General features: G+C 43.7%; 1 pseudogene; it reads left to right on the top strand.

Moving 5' to 3' along the window:
- Positions 1–18149: 18149 nt before the first annotated feature.
- On the top strand, positions 18150–19877 carry LOC133749345 (E3 ubiquitin-protein ligase TRIM4-like; annotated as a pseudogene).
- Positions 19878–22082: the final 2205 nt, after the last annotated feature.

Consider the following 22082-nt stretch of genomic DNA (forward strand, 5'->3'; position numbering starts at 1 on the left):
GGGCCCAAGCACTTGGGCCATCCTCCACTGCACTCCTGGGCCACAGCAGAGAGCTGGCCTGGAAGAGGGGCAACCGGGACAGAATCCGGTGCCCTGACCAGGACTAGAACCCAGTGTGCCAGCGCCACAGGCGGAAGATTAGCCTATTGAGCCGCGGCGCCGGCCGCCATTATTTCTATTTTATATCCACCTACAGTTTTAAAATATAACTGAAATTTCATAGTGGCTACACAGAATTTATTAATTAACATGGTGGAATCATATGTAATTATTGTCGTATGAGCAATATAATTTGCAAATCCAAATGTTAAAAAGATTAAGGAAATGCATAAAATTAAAGCAAAGATAATGGAGTAACTACTATTCAGGATAAACGGAGTCACCTTTCCCCTCCCAACATCCTACCACCTATCAGTTCAATCTTTGCTTCTTTCATGAGAAGCATTGTGGGGTTTTAATTCCCCAACTGTAGATTTTGATTGCTCTTCACGAGTACCAGTGGGCCCATTTGTTCTATGAGTATATGCCTAGTGATGTGGGAGGAGCTATAACACGATATAGTGGTTCTAGAGTGCTTGAGAATGTAGCACTAAATATATACATGTATGTGCTTTCTACAGCTTCTTCAAAGTCTATTGATGTCAAAGTTGTTTTCTCAGCTCCTATGGTAGAATCAGCCTTAGCTCCATACATGGAGGTGTTAGTGTAGACAGCAACTTCCAGAGTAAGAGCCATTCCCCTACCCATCATGATAGTGTGTGAGATACGGAGAAGGTGTGGAAGGATTATCAGGTCACCTCCCACATGTACATGAGGGCATAACAGTAAAAACATGATGAAATCATTAAAGGCAAAGCAATTAAAACAACATAAGTAAATTAGTAGAAAGTAACTTTTGATATACTTGCAAATATCTGAATTGTGACCTTCGTCTAGATAAAGCAGACACTGAGCTGGGAGGGTGGATCTCTTAATTCCTTTGAGAGATCTCTCATTAGCAAAGCCATGGCAGGGAGTTGATCAGGGCATCTTTTCCCCATGATTTTCTCTGGCCTTCTACCTTCACCAGGTGTAGAATCCCCACACTCACCTGGAACGTAGAATCCCTGTCCAGCAGCCCCACAGCAGTACCAGAGTCTGTCTTGGTCATGGTTTGGCTTGTTCTTATCAAGGTGACCTTGTACTCTGACACAACACACAGATCATTGTTTCACAACAAATCTGGAGCAAAGTTCATGACAGCCTGAGCAAACTGGAGGAGCAGCTCTCTAGATGTGAGGTGACACAAATGCTCCTTCTTGCCCTGTCACCTATCATGTGGGGTGTTCACATGAGAGGACCTCCCACCTACATGTTCTTCTCCTCATGGGCTTCCCCATCATGACTCATTACATCAAAGGATGAGGCTCACCGTGCTGGCCTGGTCTTGATGGGCTTTCCTGGGTCATCCTTTGTTACTTTCTGTGCCATCTGGCAAGTGACTGGAGGCAGTGTTCAGGCCTGAGTACATATTTGTATCACAGGGAAAGGCTTTTACCCACTGGTCTTCCTAGGCCACAGCCTCTGGAAATACAAAAGTAGCATTAGGACCTCTTGTCTCAACTCTGGCCAAATGAGTTGTGTAGAGGCTGTTTCTAGGTCATAGGAACCTGTTCACCAGGGTTCCTAGTTCTATCAGGGTCTGTCACAAAGGGAGTGACCTGACTTCCTGGGATCTCCTTGCCTGAACTCTTTCCTCTGGTACGAAGTCCCTCAATCTCCCTCAGAGACACTGTCTGCCCAGCCTCCTATCCCATATTATCTATATGTGTACACAATGATATTAACATCACCTCCCTACAACCCTCATGGAATTCTTGCATGCAGGTGTCTTCTTTCAAGACTAAAAAAATACTGAGTCATGAAATATGTGGTTCTAAAATAGTTCATACAAAATTTATAGTATAATTATGTGAATTTGACATTTTTGTGGTGCCTGCATCTCAGTTTGAAGTACCTTAGTTTTAAGCCCCAGCCCCTCTCTCAATCCCGGCATCATCCTAACTTGCACACTGGGAGACAACAGATGATGGTTCAAGTAATTGGTTCCCTGTAATCTGTGTAGGAGACCATAATTTTGTTCCCAGTTCCTGGCTTCAACTGGGTCTAGATCCAGCCATTAAGGGGATTTTGGCAGTCAACCAGCTAATGAGAGCTGTGTTTCTCTCTATGCCTCCCAAATAGTTTTTTTTAAAAAGGATTTATTTATTTATTTGAAACTCAGTTACACACAGAGAGAAGCAGAGAGAGAGAGAGAGAGGTCTTCCATATGCTGGTTTACTCACCAATTGTCCATAGTGGTTGGAGTTGCGCCGATCCAAAGCCCGGAGACCGGAGTTTCTTCTGGGTCTCCCATGTGGGCACAAGTCCTTGGGCCATCTTGTACTGCTTTTTTAGGCTATAGCAGAGAGCTGGATCAGAAGTGGAGCAGTCGGTATTCGAACTGGCACCCATATGGCATGCCGGTACTGCAAGCGGCAGCTTTACCTGCTACGCCACAGCACCAGCCCCATCCAAAGAGTTTTTAAAGAACAAATAAGGAGGCCAGTGCCACGGCTCAATAGGTTAATCCTCTGCCTGCGGCGCCAGCACACCAGGTTCTAATCCCGGTCGGGGCGCCGGATTCTGTTCCGGTTGCTCCTCTTCCAGTCCAGCTCTCTGCTGTGGCCCGGGAGTGCAGTGGAGGATGGCCCAAGTCCTTGGGCCCTGCACCTGCATGGGAGATCAGGAGAAGTACCTGGCTCCTGCCTTCGGATCAGTGCGGTGCGCCGGCCACAGCGCACCAGCCGCAGCGGTGAACCATTGGGGGGTGAACCAATGGAAAAGGAAGACCTTTCTCTCTGTCTCTCTCACTGTCCACTTTGCCTGTCACAAAACAAAAACCAAATAAGGCACAGAGGGTGTTATTTGCCTAGATAGACTGTCAGACAACTAATTCTTAGTTAAGATAATGCTCTTACTGCAATCACGATCAGAAGCTTATAACATTCTCATTAAATTTGCATTTGCTTAAAAATTCTTCTCAAATTATATAGAGGTAAGTATTTCCAAGGAAATTTTGAAGGGAAATTAAAGAAGTGGGGCAGTTTGTTAATTGTAACATATTTAAAAATACTGCACATTTTACATTTTAAGAGTTTCTTTCCTTTTGTTTTATATGAAAGACAGAGAGATACAGACAGAGATCTTTGTCACTGGTCCACTCCCGATATGTCAGCAACAACTGGAACTGGTTCAGGAAAGCAACTGGGGTCTGGATTCAATGTATAAAACCAGGGCCTCCCGTATGTGCCAGTCATCCTAAAGTACTGCATATTTTATGGATATATGAGTTAAAAAGTACTGATGTAAGAAGCAAGTCATTCATGGGGCCACATCCTCCCACCATAGGCTTTCCTGGCCAGCAGCCATGGGTGCCAGGTCCCTGGATGAAGGGCTTCTCCCTAGGAGACCTGGGATGACTCTTCTGATGACCTCCGTGCCTGAGCTGCATGACCGCCACGCTGGCCTTCCTGCTAGTAATGGCCACATAGAGAGAAACACATATCCTCTGTGGGCAGAGAATTTGGACTGTGCCCATGGTAGACTTGGTTTTGCAGTATAAGTGCACAGCGGTCATCCTCCAGTCCTTTCTTATGGCCGGTCTGTCTGTGGCTTTTGGGATACCAGGAAGACTTACTGCTTTGGTCTCCAGCCTTGACAAGATATTTAGTCTCCTCTCCCATGTTGGCTATTCACATTGTGGAGGATGAGGTCATAAATTCCTCCTATGACCTGTCCATGTAGTCATATTTTCCCCTCACTGTGGAGCTTCTCTGGGTCAAATGGGTTGAGTATAATGACATAGATAGAGCTTTATATGCAATAGCTGGAAACAGTGAAACAGTTCTTGTGTTACAAACTTCCTTATTCCTGAAGCTGACAACTTGCCATTACCTCATTTACTGTGGTCAGAAGAGTCCTCTGTTTTGCTCCTGCTTTAACTGACTAGCTATAATGGCTCAGTGATGGTGAAGAAGTGTATAGCCTTCAGCATGTTCTAATCATGGAGCTGGTGAAATCTCTGAATTTTATGTCTCAAGGTGGCTCTGCTAACTCCTGTAGCAGGTTAAATTTAAGCAATACTGATTCCCAGCTTCCTTATCCTGCAGGAAGAGGAATGAGAGCTGAGTTTGGGGAGCATTTTCTATCGTCATGTAAAGTGGGCTTACACATCTGTTTCTCCCACTTGCCCATCATTTCTGATTCATTTATGTTGGAGGACTCAAGGCCATCTCTACCACTACTCCCAGTATTTGACACTCAGCTCTCTTTTCAGCGCTGAATTCATAGGTTCAAACATTTGTGAAGTAGCGGTAGTGTAATTACAAAACTATTGTGCTAAAAACCCCTTTAATTTTTGTGTACATGCAAATCTTTTCCCAACAAATAAATTGGATGATAACTTGTCAACTGTAACCATATAAATGGAAATTAAATATTCCTAAACAAAAAATGAGTTAAATGTAAATGTGCTACTAACCAATTGATTTTCAATATTTTGAGAGCCCGGTTCATGTCACAAAGAGTCTCACCAACTCTCCTTCCATGAGGTCACCCTACAGGGCTTTATTTTTTTGACAGGCAGAGTGGATAGTGAGAGAGAGAGAGAGAGACAGAGAGAAAGGTCTTCCTTTTTGCCGTTGGTTCACCCTCCAATGGCTGCCGTGGCCGGCGCATCGTGCTGATACGAAGGCAGGAGCCAGGTGCTTCTCCCAGTCTCCCATGCAGGTGCAGGGCCCAAGGACTTGGGCCATCCTCCACTGCCTTCCCGGGCCATAGCAGAGAGCTGGCCTGGAAGAGGGGCAACTGGGATAGAATCCGGCGCCCCAACCAGGACTAGAACCTGGTGTGCCGGTGCCACAAGGCGGAGGATTAGCCTGTTAATCCACGGCGCCGGCCACCCTACAGGGCTTTTTAAAAGTACTGTACATAGGGGTTGGCACTGTAGCATCATGGGATAATCCTCCCCCTGTGGTGCTGGCATCCCATATAGGCACCAGTTCTAGTCCTAGCTGCTCCTCTTCCAGTCTAGCTCTCTGCTATGATCCAGGAAAGCAGAAGATGCCCCAAGTACTTGGGTCCCTGCACCCACATGGGAGACCCAAAAGAAGCTCCTGGCTCCTGGCCTCAGATCAGCCCAGCTCTGGCCATTGAGGCCATTTGGGGAGTGAACCAGCAGATGGAAGACCTTCCTTCCTGTCTCTCCCTGTCTCTAACTCTACATCTCATATACAATCTTTCAAAAGTATTGTATATATTTGAAATTGCATTGTGCAAAAATTTAAATGGGTACTTTTATTTTGTCAGGTACAACAATGAACTGCATGTTCATTGTTTGTTATGTAAGTGATTGAATATATTTTGTTAATATGTTTTAGTTCCTATGGTTTGCTATAAAATTTTTATAGCATTTCCAATATGAAACTCCAAATTTCATGCTTTGAAGAATATACATAATTAAAATTTCACTAATTATTTTTAGTTCAGGAGCTATTTGGATTTTGACATGAGTTAATGCCGCCTGGGTGTGAGAAATGTGAGATGTTTTGAACTAATAAATTACTTGTATTGGCTTGGAATGCAGGTCTGGGGGTTCTTAGGTCTTTTTTTTTTCCTTCAAATTTTAAAAACTTAAAAGTACTGTAAACCTCACTTTGAACAATTGGATTGTGGTTCCAGTTTGTGCACTGCTGCTTAGAGGTACAATGACTGGAACAGAATAAAGGGTGCATGGATAAGAATACACACACACAAAACAGACCACTCAATGGAACAGAATGCAAATTCCTGGGAATTTCAGGTAAAATATTTAGCCTACTGTCAAAACATGGACTGTTTGAGATTAGTGAATACACATTTTTAAAACTTCATAAATATCACGCTCCAAAGTAAAGCATGGGTTGGCTCATGATTCAATTGAGGGAAATAACAGCAAAAATGAAAGATGAAGGTAAGGCTGGGCTAAATGAGAGAGGTAGGAGACCCCTAGAAGTGCATTTTCATTTCTCCTGGGAAACTTTCACTGGTTTCTCCTCTTGAGTTTGCACTTGATGGCACATATGGCCACAGTATCTGAAATCACGAAAACACAATTTTGTTTTCGCATCTGTTACATTCCCATTGAAACTGACTAGGGCCCAGAGGCTTGGGAAAAGCGAATAAACTGAAAGATACACAGACTGAGAAAGATCTTAGGGCAGTTTATTCTGGACTAGACCTTCAGCATCCTGAAATTCAATGTCACTTTATTCCTGTAGAGCGCAGAAACTGCTTTCTCATGCGCATGAGTGCTCCTTTTCCACAAAATCCCCAACAGTCAGTCAAAGTCCCAGGGTTGTGTGATCGTAACACAATCCCTCACGTTTGCCGGGTGTAACTCCCACACATGCGCACTGAGCAAAGCTGGCCATCAGGCCTTTCTGCGCATGCGCAACTTCTGCCCTCTAGAGGTGCGCCTGCGCGCAATGCTGGACTACAACTACTGTGAGCTGAGTTTGGAAAGGCCTGGAGCTTTGCTGTTGGGACTTCAAGGGAAGCCGGTTACTCAGCTATAGGTCTAGCCTCAGGCTTACCAGGGCATGAAAAGCGACCCCCAGCCTCGGTCATTCAGTTTATACCTTCTCGTTTCAGAAGTGTGCTTCTTCAGCGCCATCATCGAGTGTGAAAATGACAGATAAGATTGAATCATGGCGCTGGTCATCATCCGGGACCAGGCTCTCGGCAAGAGCCACGAAGCCGAAGGGGAGCTGGTGAGGGTTCCAGGGCAGCAGCTCGTGTTGCTCGGGTGAAGACAGGAACAGGTAACAGGGCCTGGCGGGCTGCGTGCGGGGCCGGGCAGGTGAAGGCTGGACCGAGTGAGGAGAGGCACCTGCCTCCCAGGACTCGGAGACTGCAGGGGCCAGGCCCTACGAAACTGGGGATGCTGGGCTTCCCGCTCCCCGCAGCCCCTCAGAACCTAAGACGGAGAGACTGAACCCCCAGGCCACCTCTCTTAGCCCAGGAAACAAAAGTCAGCTGGTTTCCAGCATACTCATAATCTCCTTATAAACCACTTTAATTAAAGGCTGTGTGATTTAACACATCTGTTCAGAATTTTTAACTTGTGATTATTTATAATATGCAATGAGTAAGGGAGCTGGCTAACTTATTCAGGCACAGCTCTATTAAGATTTTATCAATATTTCTATGGTTGCCTAAGCAAGTTGCTAAGGGAAGTCTACATTCAAAAGGAGTTAGTTTCCATCCATCATATTCCACATTTTTTTTGCATGAGTTGACTTTACAAAAAAATTGCAACATAATACAGAGTTCAAATATACTGCACACCCAGCTTCCCCTATGGTTAGCATCTTATTATCTTCTCAGCCTCAGAAATCGATGATCTAATCATACTGAATCATTTTAATTTTTTTTTGACAGGCAGAGTGGACAGTGAGAGAGAGAGACAGAGAGAAAGGTCTTCCTTTGCCGTTGGTTCACCCTCCAATGGCTGCCGCGGCTCGCGTGCTGCAGCCGGCGCACCGCGCTGATCCGATGGCAGGAGCCAGGTGCTTCTCCTGGTCTCCCATGGGGTGCAGGACCCAAGTACTTGGGCCATCCTCCACTGCACTCCCTGGCCACAGCAGAGAGCTGGCCTGGAAGAGGGGCAACCAGGACAGAATCCGGCACCCTGACCGGGACTAGAACCCGGTGTGCCGGTGCCGCAAGGCGGAGGATTAGCTTAGTGAGCTGCAGCGCCGGCCCATTTTAATTTTTAACACTAACATAGGGAGAATGTACAGTGTTTGTTTTTCTGAATCTGGCTTATTTCACTGAATGTGATATCTTGTCATTTTGCTGAAAATGACAGAATTAGCTGAAAGGTCGTCTGTTGTGTCTAAATATCACATTTTCATTGTCCATTCATTTGATGATGGACCCCTCGATTGAATCAATATGTTGGCAATTGTGAGCAGCACTGGGATGAACATGGTGGAGCAGGTTTCTTTCTGATACAATGCCTTTCAGAAACATTCCCAGTAGTAGGACTTCTGGGTCATCTGGCAGTTCTGTTTCTATATTTGAAAGAAGTATGCATACTGTTTTCCATAGTGGCTACACTAAATTATATTTCCACCAATAGAATATAAGAATTTATTTCTTTTTTTAAAAAAGATTTATTTATTTATTTATTTGAAAGTGAGAGTTACACAGAGAGAGGAGAGGCAGAGAGAGAGAGAAGTCTTCCATCTGATGGTTCACTCCTCAATTGGCCTCAACGGCTAGAGCTGTGTCAATCTGAAGCCAGAAGCCAGGAGCTTCCTCTGGGTCTCCCACGGAGGTCCAGGTGCCCAAGGACTTGGGCCATCTTCCACTGCTTTCCCAGGTCACAGCAGAGAGCTGGATCAGAAGTGGAGCAGCCTGGACTTGAACCAGTGCCCATATGGGATGCCAGCGCTTCTGGCCAGGGCATTAACCTGCTGCGCCGCAGCACCAGCCCCATAAAATCAGTTGTTTCATTCTTTCTTTTTAAATGTCAATCCTAGTTGAAGTGATGTAGAAATTCCTACGCTTTAGATTTACAATCTCTTGCTGGATAATGGATTGGCCATTTTTCCTTGTATTTCTTGGCCATTTGTGTTTATTTTTTGGGAATTGTTTATTCAAGTTCTTGTGAATTTCTTAACTGATGGATTTTTTTTTGACAGGCAGAGTGGATAGTGAGAGAGAGAGACAGAGAGAAAGGTCTTCCTTTTTACCGTTGGTTCACCCTCCAATGGCCACTGCGGCCAGCACATCTCGCTGATCCAAAGCCAGGAGCCAAGTGCTTCTCCTGGTCTCCCATGTGGGTGCAGGGCCCAAGCACTTGGGCCATTCTCCACTGCCTTCCCGGGCCATAGCAGAGAGCTGGCCTGGAAGAGGGGCAACCGGGATAGAATTTGGCGCCCCAACCGGGACTAGAACCTGGTGTGCCGGCACCGCAAGGCGGAGGATTAGCCTATTAAGCCACGGCGCCGGCCAGTGATGGATTTCTATTGCTGAATATTTTGAGGTACTGATATTTTGGCTATTAATGTTTCATAAGTGACTTGCAAATATTTTTTCCCATTCAGGCAAGTGTCTCTTTATGCTATTGATTGTTTCCTTGGCTCTGAGGAAGCATTTGAATTTGATATAATCTCATTTGTCTAGATTTGCTTCTTTCCTTTGTTTTTGGAATCCCATAACAGAAATCAGTGCTAACACGAATGTCTTGATATCTTTCTCCTATGTTTTCTTCTGGCAGTTTTGTTATATAAAGTCTTACATTAACATATTTGATGCATCTTAAGTTGATTTTTAAAGATTTATTCATTTATTTGAAAGTCAGAGTTACAGAGAGTAGGAGCGGCAGAGAGAGAGAGAGAAAGAGAGGGAGAGGGAGAGAGAACATGATTCTTCCCACTGTACTTACCTTCCCTCCCACACTCTACCCCCTTCCTCTCCCATTCTTATTTTTCACTAAGATCCATTTTCGATTAATATTATACACATGCATTTACCTCTATACTAAGCTCCTCTATCCGCTGTTTCACTCGCAAGTTGGCTGCAATGTCTGGAGATTCACTGATCCGAAGCCAGGAGCCAAGAGCCCTCTCTGGGTCTCCCACAGATGCAGGGGCCCAAGAACCAAGGCCATCCTCCACTGCCTTCCCAGGCCACAGCAGAGAGCCAGATTGGATGTGGAGCAGCTGGGACTTAAGTTGATTTTTGTATATGATGAGATGTAGCGGTCTAAGTTCATTTTCTACCTATGTATGTACAATTATGCCACAATATTTACTTATTTTTCTTTTTTCCTCAGAAACCTTCTATTTAAAAAAATACAAACTTCATGCATTTCATAAATAAAACTTTAGGAACATATGATTCTTCCCACTGTACTTACATTCCCACCCACACTCTACTATTCCCCTATTCCCCTCCCATTCTTATTTTTCACTAAGATCCATTTTCAGTTAGCATTATACACATGCAATTACCTCTATACTAAGTAAAGAATTCAACAGATGGTATGGAAAAAGAACTGTTTCTCAATAGTCAGTAAAAGGGCTGTTCAAACTCATTGCATCTCAAAGTGTCTATTTCGCTTCTATAGATTACCTTTTAGGTGCTCTATTAGTTATCACAGATCAGGGAAAACATGGTATTTATTCTTTTGGGACTGGCTTATTTCACTAAGTATGATGTTTTCCAGTTTCATCCATTTTGTTGCAAGTAATAGGACTTCACTTTTTTTTCAACGCTGTATAGTATTCTATGATGTACATGTCCCATAATTTCTTATCCAGTCTTCAGTTGATGGACATTTGAGTTGATTCCATATCTTAGTTATTGTGAATTGAGCTGCAATAAGAATGGGGTACAGATAACTTTTTCTTGCTGATTTCACTTTCCTTGGATAATTTCCCAGGAGTGGGATGGCTTGGTCATATTGTAAGTCTATATTCAGATTTTTTGAGGTATCTGCATACTATTTTCAATAGTGGCTGTACCAGTTTACATTCCTAAAAACAGAGGATTTGGGTACCTTTTCCCCCAGAGCCTCACCAGCACCTGTTGTTTGTTGATTTCTGTTTGAAAGCCATTCTAATAGGGATGAGGTAAAACCTCATTGTGGTTGTGATTTGCATTTCCCTGATTGCTAGTGATCCTGAGTTTTTTTCTTGTGTCTGTTGGCCATTTGGATTTTCTTGTTTAAAAATGCCCATTTCTTAACTGGGTTGTTTGTTTTGTTGTTGTTGAGTTTCTTGATCTCTTTATGTATCTGATTATTATTCATTTAATAGATGTATAGTTTGCAAATAATTTCTCCTGTTGTGTCCGTTGCTCCTTCATGTTGCTGAGTATTTTTTTTTTTTTGCAGTGCAAAAGCTTCTCAATTTGATGTAATCCCATTTGCCAATTTTAGCTTAGATTGCTTTGGCACTGAAGTCTTTTACACTTTGTGTTTCTGTGTGGGTGCAAACTGTTGAAATCTTTACTTACTATGTACTAAATTGATCTTCTGTATATAAAGAGAATTGAAAGTAAATCTTGATGTGAATGGAAGGGGAGAGAGAGCGGGGGGTGGGAGGGAAGTTATGGGTGGGGGAGAAAGCCATTGTAATCCATAAGCTGTACTTTGGAAATTATATTCATTAAATAAAAGTTTAAAAAAAGTTTGACAATATACATTAGTTTTTTTCTTTTTTCTTTTTAAAATAATTTTTATTTATAATAGTATAAATATATATAAATATAATAATATATTATTATATATTATGATTGGCTGGCGCCACAGCGCAATAGGCTAATCCTCCGCCTGTGGCGCCAGTACCCCGGGTTCTAGTCCTGGTCGGGGCACTGGATTCTGTCCCGGTTGCCTCTCTTCCAGGCCAGCTCTCTGCTGTGGCCCAGGAGTGCAGTGGAGGATAGCCCAAGTGCTTGGGCCCTGCACCCCATGGGAGACCAAGAGAAGCACCTGGCTCCTGCCTTCAGATCAGCGTGGTGCGCCAGCTGCAGCGTGCGAGCCGCGGCGGCCATTGGAGGGTGAACCAATGGCAAAAGGAAGACCTTTCTCTCTGTCTCTCTCTCTCACTGTCCACTCTGCCTGTCAAAAACAAAAAAGATATATTATGATTAATAATAAAAGTAAAAGTGAAATGCAAATTCTTTCCAATCCCAGCTTTGTTTGAGATATAGCCCACATTATTATTTGGTTATTAGAGAAGTGTTAGACTTGGGGCAGCGAATTATCTCAATAATGGGCTATTGCCTAATTAGTAGAGTTGGTTAATTGGTCAGTTTCTATTAAGTCTCAGTCAGTACCCATTTTAAATGGGAGGCTCCTTCTGTGCCTAATGATTTATCTCCATCTTTTGTGCATATAACATCCTAGCTTTCTGAATAGCTTCAAAATCCTATCAGAAAATCAAACCTCCTACTGCACTGATCTTTGAACAGAATAGACTCCCATGTACAATACTCGAATATAATGACCAAGAGTATGAATGAATGATGAAATCAAATTCTAATTTTGTCATCTCAGGTGATGTCTTACAAACATTTCTCCTAATTTATCAATTAGGCTACTTCTTTGCTCTATTTAAAGTACATGTAGTTTTTTCAAAGATGTTTACCAATACAGTAAGCAGGAGACACATATGAAGTCAGTCTGGAGATTCCTCAGAAACCTGAATATAACCCTACCATACAACCCAGCCATCCCACTCTTTGGAATTTACCCAAAAGATATTAAATTGGCTCAGACGGCGCTGTGGCTCAATAGGCTAATCCTCCGCCTGCGGCACCAGCACCCCAGGTTCTAGTTCTGGTCGGGATGCCCGATTCTGTCCCCGTTGCTCCTCTTCCAGTCTAGCTCTCTGCTGCTGCCCGGGAGTGCAGTGGAGCATGGCCCAAGTGCTTGGGCCCTGCACCCTCATGGGAGACCAGGAGGAAGCACCTGGCTCCTGGCTTCCGATCATCCTGGTGCGCCGGCTACAGTGCGCAGGCCACAGCGGCCATTTGGGGGTGAACCAATGGAAAAGGAAGACCTTTCTCTCTGTCTCTCTCTCTCACTGTCCACTCTGCCAGTCAAAAGAAAGAGAAAAAAAAAAAGAAATTAAATCGGCAAATAAAAGAGTTGTCTGCACCTCAATGTTTATTGCAACACATATGAACTTTAAGCTTTTCCTGGATTACAAAATTCTGGAATGATCTGTCAGATAATATAATGAGTGACTGCAATGATGTTTAATGCCATTAGAGAGTTTATGAGTAATTGCCTGATAGTTATAGAATCCTTGTCACCTTCAAGTCCAGAAGGAAACCACAATGCCTGAATTTTTCTTCTAGTTACTTGGCATATCTGAAACTATTGTGTCTTCTTTAATGCAATCATTTCCATGAACATTTTTTGTCAAAAATCTAATCATTTGTTTAAGGTAAAATATATCTGAATTTAAGACTCAAATATTTGCTTTTATTTCATAAATTTTATGTATGAAAACAAATTTGGTTATATGTAAGATTTATGGATGTGTATATGTATATATATACATATATGTATTTGTAAATATTTGTTATTGTTAACAATTGTTAGTACTAAATTTTACATAAAAGAAAAATTGACATTTTGAGAATAAATGGTAAGCGTTAAAAAGCTTTCTAATACAGTTATATCAGAGGCTTTTAGTAATATTTAAAAGAGCACATGGGTAAAATTCTTCAGTTTAAAGAGTAGCAAATACATTTAAAGCAGAAATACAAATTTCCTATTTTGTGATTATATTTTATATGCTTGATTTGTTAAAAACCTCACACCTGAAAGCTGAGGTTCCTTTACATGTCCTGCAATTTATAGTAAATAAGCTTTGCAATCATTGAATAATTGTGAATAATCTGTGAAAAGTACATGGTTTAGACATTTTATAGCTAGCTCATAAAGATGGTACAGTGCCTCACATGAAAACATGCTTCTTAAGCCACCCTAAAGACAGTATCCTTGCATGTCTTCATGGGAGCCAGCTGTGAGGGTGTGATACATGAAGGTTTCACCATGGGCGTTGGTCTGTTGCCAATATCTGCTAACAGGCTGTGCCACTGCTGCCGAAGCCAGTTAAAACCCAGTATGAACCCTGTACTCAAAGCTGGACAGGCCACATATTTCAATCTTTTTTCTTTTTCTTCCCAACCATGAGGCCAAAACCTTTTATCAATGGCTGTGGATGAATTAAAGACTCTGGAGGAATGTGGCTATTTATGGTCTGCAACTTTTTGGCGGAGTTCTCCAGTTTTCTTCATTTTTCTGCAGAGTTCATTTTGGCAAGTGGTGGAAGCCTTTCTCCACAGTGCACTTGAATCCCCAGGGGTCAGTCATGTAACTGTGTCAGGCAATCATGTCAGGTAACCCAGGCGGTTGTCCGTCAGCGAAGCAACAATGCCTCAGCCGTGTCTCTTCTGCTGCTCCATCACTCCAAGTGCCCTGTTCTGTTCACGTTCTTTGTGGGCACACGCTGGGGAACTACTATGGGCTGGGTAGGGGCAAGGGGGCCGGGGTCAGAGGAAGTGGGTTTTCACAGCCCAGTTTTTTTCTTTATCCAAAAGATGGGTCCTACTACATTTTTTACAGCAGTTATAGCATGACAGTATGTACACAATGATCGAGGAAGCAGCATCTAAAATGCAATTTTGATGGAGCTCATGAGAGAAACTCCCTTGCCTAAGAGCATTAGAAATTTTAAATGAACAAAAAGTTCTAGGTGTCCATTCTGTAGGATGATTACATCCAGGAAATATGTATCCCGGGTGTGAGCTTGTTTTTGTGCTTGGACCACACTCAAGAGATAACAATCGTAAGTCTTACGATTATGCTTTGAATATTCAGTTACAGCCAGAGTAACTGCTCTATGTGTGTTTGATTCATCTAGACTCATTGTAACAGGTATACCCTGTTTGGAGTTACCAATGGGTCTGTTCATATAAAGGAGTCTGAGGAAGAATAAACCCCTTGGTGAAGACATGGCTTAAGAGGAGGTAACTTATCTGTTGTTTTTCTTTTCTTTTTGAAGAGAGATCTGAGGACCTCTAGAGGCTCACAGGAACACTGGATTGGTTTGTCCTCTGTTGAGTGGCCGAGGTCCTCAGTTTTTCTGCTATTGTTGACTCCCAGGCTTCACCTGAGTGCAATGGCTCCAGGAGTCACAGCCTTTTTCTGCAGAAGGGGAAAACAGTAGCAGTGAAAGGATCCTCCTATAAAGGGCTAAAGGGATGGAGCAAGGTAAATCGTAACAAGAACTAAGGCAGCTGCTTCACATAACGGCTCTCTCAGTTCCCGGGAAAGACTTTCCAGGTGCTCCGCAATGCCCTTTTAACTGAGAAAGAGAAGTGGTGTGTTTCATTTCCTTTGCAATCTCAGCCTCGCAGTAGTTATTAATGAGAAATGGTTGGGCATGTAACATTTCAAAAGGACACAGACCAGATTGGCCCTGAGGAGTGTTTCTGATTCTGAGAAGGGCCATGGTGAGGACAGTCCAGGGGAGGCCTGCTTCCAAGCCAGTTTTTAAAATTTATTTTAAGATTATTTTTATTGATTTTATTTGAAAGGCAGAGTTACAGACAGAGGGAGAGACAGTGATCTTCCATTCACTGATTCACTCCCCAAATGGGCACAATGGGAGGAACTGGGCCAGAATGAAATCAGGAGCCAGAGTCATCCTCTGGATTTCTCACATGGGCGCAGGGGCCCAAGCACTTGGGCCATGTTCTGCTGCTTCCCTAGGCACAGTGGCAGGGAGCCGGATCAGAAGTAGAGCTTCTGGGACTTGAACCGGCATCTATCTGGGATGCCAGGGCTGCAAGTGGAGGCTTAACTTGCTATGCCACAGTGCTGGCACCAACAACAGAAATTTATTTCTCACAGTTTGAGAGGCTGGCAGCCCAAAATCAAAGAGTCAACAGGCTGGGTTTCCCCTGAAGCTGTTCTCTGTAGCTTGCAGATGGCCATCTTCTTTCTGAGTGTGCACATGGCATTTTTTCTTGACATCTACACCCCTGATGTCTCTTCCTCCTATTTTGAGGACACAAGTCATATTGGATTAGGTTCCCACCGTTAGGACCTCATTCATCTCTGTGAAGTCCCTACGCCCTTCCTTCATCTCTGTGAAGTCCCTGCTCCAAATACAGTCACACTTCAGGTAAGTGAAACTTGCTAAGATGAACTCATTCTTGCTAAACCCAGACAAAGTTAGAGCTGGGAGTTATGAAACAGGAGACTTCATACCTGACTAGATATTGTTTTTAAAGACTTTCTAAAAATCCCAGGACAAGCGCCTTCTCCCAAAATGCACCCTATTTTTTTTTTGACAAGCAGAGTTAGACAGTGAGATAGAGAGAGAGAAAGGTCTTCCTTCCATTGGTTCACCCCCCAAATGGCCGCTCTTCCCGGCGCGCTGCACCCATCAGAAGCCAGGAGCCAGGTGCTTCCTCCTGGTCTCCCATGCAGGTGTAGGGCCCAAGCACTTGGGCCATCCTCCACTGCACTCCTGGGCCACAGCAGAGAGCTGGACTGGAAGAGGGGCAACCGGGACAGAATCCGGCGCCCCAAACGGGACTAGAACCCGGGGTACTGGCGCCGCAGGTGGAGGATTAGCCTAGTGAGTTAATCCTATGTTTTGCTAATCTCACATGTGGGCATGTATTTCTGTAACTAAATTTGTCTTTACTGTTGTTTTATACTGCAACAATTCAAATAAAGTGTTCTGGATTGAACATTTGCCCAGCAATGCACCTCCACCAACAAGCTGATGCCAGCTCCTGCCTCAGGTCTTCAAGACCAATGCCCTATGTATCCAAGAAGCTTGTGTGATTCATCTCTTTGTGCTAATAAAAGACTTCCCTTCCTTTTCCTTATTCATGTGTAACTGTGGCTTTTCCTAGTGTGCATCCTGGAATATGATCCTTTTTGCTTATTTCCAAATGAGTTTGTTGCACATGGAAATATTTTTCTTTGTTGTTACTTTTCAGTGTTGACAAGCTTCAACATATGGATTTGTTTTGATGGTGGTAGGGCAAAAGCCGGTCCATAAAACATTGAAAACATCATATATATATCTCACAATCTCCATGAGTCAGAAGTGGAGAAGCTGCTTAACCTGTAGGCCTGGCTGAGGGTCAAGGCTATGCCATCCGAAAGCTTGACCTGAACTGGAAGAGCTGCTTCTGAAGTGGCTCATTTACATGATGCCTTAGTTTCTTGCAGCTGCCATAATAAAATACTGAAAGCAGGGTGGCTCAGAACAGCAGCTCGTTTTTGTTTCACAGTTCTGGAGGCCAGAAGTACAGGATAGAGGTATCAGCAGTACGGATGCTTTCTGAGACCTGTGGAGAAGCATCCTCAACATAATTCTCTCCTCGATCTTGGTGGTTGGCAGTGATCTTTGGTTTCTGTTAGCTTGTGGTTCTATATCAGATCCCTAACTTTATCTTCACCTGCTCTTCTCTCTCTCTCTCTCTCTCTCTCTCTCTCTGTGTGTGTGTGTGTGTGTGTCCATGTCCAAAATTCCCCTCCTAAGGAGGACACTAGTCATGTTGGATTAGCCCACCAAAAACATCTTATTTTAACTTGATAGCCTCTGTAAAGCCCTATCTTCCAGTGAGGCCCTGCGGGGAGGTACTAAGGGTTAGACTGCTATGGTTGGGATACAATTTGAATGTTCAAGTGTTGAAATTTGATTCTCATTGTGAGGTATTAAGAGGGAGAAAACTTGATGATGTTTAGAAGGAGGTGATTTTTTGTGAGGTGTTTAGGATTATACAAGGTCATCAGGGTGGAGCCCCCATGATGGAATCCTTGTGGTTTATTTTGGCTCTTTATTTTTAAAAAAAACTTTATTTAAGTTATATAAGTTTCATGTATTTCATATATACAGATTTAGTGACATTTTCCCTCATACTCCCTACCACCCATGCTCAAACCCTTCCTCTTCCTCCCTCTTACATTCCCACTCTTAATTTTTTTTAATGGTGAAGTATAATTTATTTTGTATAAAGATAAGTATATTAGAAATGGGGAAAAGAGGACATTTGAGTATTAAGGTTCCTTAATAATTGTAGAGAGACAGTTAGTATCCTCAGGGCCTATTGTTTCCCTGTGATTAGACTCATATGACTAGTGATGTTAGACTTCCCATTATATCCTGCCAAACATATTTCAATTTTTACCATTCCTGGTGGTGCTAGGTTTACCTAAGATGCCAAATTTCAACTTTTATCTGTAAGCTCTAACTTTTCAAAATGTAGAAGTTTATGTGGAGTATTTTTAGGTAAATTAACCCCAATGTAATAAATTCGAATTAAAAAAAAAGTCCCTTTATTCTTCCTTTTTTTTTTTCTTGTTCTTTGGCATTTTATTTCAAAATTGCAGCACAGAGAGGAAAAAAAAAAAAAAACCGGCAGCACTGGGGTCCGGCCTGAGCACGGAGAGACGCAAAGTAGGGGCCGCGGTACCTCATCAACCCCCCGGAAACGGAGCAGCGAGGGAGCCTGGTCCCCGAGGCCCGAGGCCCGAGATGCGGGGCTGGCGTCTGGTCGCCGGGGTCGGCCCCTATGGCTTTGGGAGTGTAGCGACCACACGGGGGCGCCCTGGAGCCCGGCGTCTGCCCCCGCCCCCCAGTCTCCCCGTCTTTCACATTGCTCTTGAGGTGAGTCACCGAGGAGGCGAGGGTGAGGGGGCCTGGATGGTACAGCCCGCGGCGTCACACTGGGAGCATCCACTCTTGAGTTTGTTCCGTACTGGATCACCTGCAGCTCCTTTTGGAAGCGCAGGATGAGCTCGGGCCCATGTTCCATGGTGGGAATGTGGACGGCCTGGCCCTCATACAGGATCTGGTGCACAGGGCACACCTGGCAGGCGGTGCCGGAGCCGAAGACTTCCCGCACGCGCATCTCCTCCAGCGCCCGCAGCAGCTCCTTCATGGTGATGGCGTGCTCCGCCACCCGGAACTCCCCCCAGCTCTGAGCCAGGTCCAGGAGGCTCTGCCGGATTACTCCAGGCAGGATGATGCCGTCCAGCGGGGGCGTCACCAGCTCCAGCACCCCGCCCTGGCCAGGATGACGGAAAAGAGGCGGCGCCGGCACCAGGGCCCAGCGCCTCAGAACCTGTGAAGCTGCCACTGGGAACCGGGGCGGCTCTTCTGCGAGGTTGACCAGCGGCCTGTGTGCTTGGTTGCAGGGAGTCCCGGGAGCACCGGGCCCACACCATGGCTCCCATCGACGAGGCCTTTCAGAACTACCGAGAGAAACTTCGCAGTTCTGAATGTAGTCTTACAGTCAGATGAAGACAGTTATGCAGTTACAGCAAACAGAACTGAAGAATGCTACAAAGTGGAAGGAAACGATAAAGAATCAGCAAATGAGAATCAGCACGGAATTTTCAAAAGTACACCACTTCCTGGCTGATGAAGAGCAACTGATTCTTCAGAGACTGAGAGGAGAAGAAGAAACACAGAAGAAAATGAATGAGAACATGTTAATGCTCAATAAAGTGATCACTTCCATGAAGAAGCTCATCTTAGAAGTGGGAGAGAAAAGCCAGGCCTCCAGCCTGGAGTTGCTCTAGGATCCAAAAGATGTGCTGGTCAGGTGTGAGAACCAAGGAGATGTGAACTATTCCCCTCAAGTTCTAAATGTGAAGACTGTGTGACAGACACCAATGATGAAGGAAATGTTGAAGACACAGCTCACCACGAACTTATCATCTCCCAAGGAGGGAGATACATGAAAAACGGAGCACCGGCCAGTTATCGGCCAGTATTTTCTACAGCGTGGAGCTACTGTACTGGATGGAGGACTCCTCAGAACAACACACAATTTGCGGAGAGATTTCAACACTTGCTTTGTGTTTTGGGAAAAAACGTCTTCACTTCGGGGAAACATAACTGGGAAGTAGAGAGTAAAGATAGCCTAGAGATAGCCATGGGAGTGTGTCGGGAAGATGTCATGGGGATTACTGATAATTCAGAATTACCCGCCCCCCATATGGGAATCTGGGTCATTTACTGGAATTCAGATGGCTATTGGACTCTAACAGCCTTCCTATAATGCCTCTCAAACAAGAATCATCTCTTCACGGGGTAGGAGTTTACCTAGGTCATGGGGCTGGGAATGTTTCATTCTATAGTGCTGTGGATGGGGTGCACCTACACACTTTTTCTTTTCCTTTCGTTTCTGGCCTCTGGCCATTTTTTTGGTTGAGTCCATTAGCATCTTTAGTCATCCCAGTGACTGATGGGAATTAAGGCTGTCCTTCCCCTGCCAAAAAGGTCCCTCTTTGTACTGCAGCATAGGGGCACATATCCTTTAGCCTTCTTTTACTATATATATTTTCATATATCCTGGGTAGTCCATCAGTAACATCCATTCAGATTCTGACTTCATGTTCTGTTTGGCCCCCTGTTGGCCTTGTGCATAGACCTATGTGGCATATCTGATCAGTTGCCTTTCCAGTTTCCATTCCCCTAGTTCTTACCTTCTCTTTTGAGTCTTTCTAATTGAATTATTAGTTTTTTGTATTTATCCTCCATGTGCTTCAGAGGAGACAATTCCATGTAAAGTAGTTGTAGCCAATGAGACGGAATGGGAAATTTTCCAAGGTGCTCCTGGCGAGTGTTTTTGTAGCTTTTAAAAAAGACATTTGGGGAAACAACAGTCCTGCTTCAACATTAGCAGCTATATTGGAACTTAGGAGATCACAGGGCAGGCAGAATAAACGTGGTCTTTGTGTTATTAGATTATTGGAATTTTCCTAATCCCATAATTCTTGTTAAATGAAATAATTATGCCTTTAATATATTAGGCAATTTTAATTGCATTTGTTTTTTTGTAGCCCAAAGTACCATAACTCTTATTAAGGGCACATAGCATGGGCATCCCATAGTCTTACCTCACTTTTTTGAAATTTGGAAAATTTGTGGAATCACCTTCTATCCAGTCATGCAATGCCTCTTTGCAGTCAGTACTGATATCCCAACTTTCTGTATTGGGAAATTAAGGGAATTTTCCTTTATTGTACCCATACTGCTCTTCCTGTTTTCCCAACCATGTCTCTGCCCTCAAATATTCACTATACTGTGCATCTGTTCAGATTCACAGATTGAATATACAGTTATTAATGTCATAATCAAATGTTGACAAACACGTATTATCTTTACATTGTACTAGCATCTTTATAAAATAGGAAACTAAAATTCCATTTGCACAAATGAGAAAACAAACCTTTAGAGTCTTAGCTCGTTGCTCAGCTCGCCAAAGCATGTTGGGATCAAAACCAAGGTTTGTCTGAGGTGAAAACTCACACTCCTTTTCTATGCTCTGTAAGCATTTGTTGATTGCTGACTGTGGGCCACCATCATTTTTGTTTTGGGTTTCAATTTTGTTATGTGGTTTTATCCTGTATGTATTTTCTTCACTTTACCTTTATGCTTTAGGTTGTACATACTGATGATTGTAACATTTACTGAGTAGCTATTTTTAAAAATAATGCTTATTTCTCTTGGATTACCAACGTCATGTATTTACTGTAGAAAATTTGAAACACAAAAAAGTGTAAAAAATAAAGTTCTCCATAATCATACTTCTACCAATATTTTAATGTATTTCCCTCCATACTTTCAATAAAAATTTTCTGGCAGTGATTGAAAAAAAAACTTGCTGTCAAGGAGTTCATTGTTTTTCTTTTTTACAGATCCATTCACCTCTACCAATGATGTCTTGCAAAAGCTGTCTTCAACCCATTTACTTTAGAATCTTCTCACAGAGTCTTCCATTCCTTTTTGGAACCAAGGGAAATTTGAAGCTCTGTCTCCAGATTTCTATCATTCTTGTTGTAGTTCACACCACACACAGTTGTGGGCCCAGACCTCTCTGCATGGTTGTGACTTTAACTTTCAGATGGGAAATGAGAGTGCAGATCTTCTCTAGGCTCCCTGCAGCATCACTATCCTCGCACCCTATCCTCCCTCTGCCATGGAACTCACCTGAGGCAAATAGAGTAATTAAATCCAATTCTTTGGGGGCGGGCATTATGGCATAGCAGGTGAAGCCGCTACCTGTGATGCCAGCATCCCACATAGGCACTGGCTCGAGTTCCAGATGCTCCACTTCCAACCCACCTCTCTGCCAATTGCCTGGAAAAGCTGCAGAAGATAGCCCAAGCACCTCAGCCTCTGCACCCACGTGAGACCCATAAGAAGCTCCTAACTTCTGGTTTTACTTATTTATTTGAAAGCAGAGTTACAGAGAGGAAGGGTGGAGACAGAGAGAGAGAGAGAGAGAGAGAGAGAGAGAGAGAGAGAGAGATCCATCTGCTGGTTCATCTGCTGAGATGGCCCAAACAGCTGGAGCTGGGCCATACCAAAGCCAGGAACCAGGAGTTTCTTCTGGATCTCCCACATGGGTGCAGGAGCCCAAGTACTTGAGACATCATCCACTGCTTTTCCAGGCTC

Source organism: Lepus europaeus, chromosome 20 (genome assembly GCF_033115175.1).
Source record: "Lepus europaeus isolate LE1 chromosome 20, mLepTim1.pri, whole genome shotgun sequence".
Taxonomy (NCBI): domain Eukaryota; kingdom Metazoa; phylum Chordata; class Mammalia; order Lagomorpha; family Leporidae; genus Lepus; species Lepus europaeus.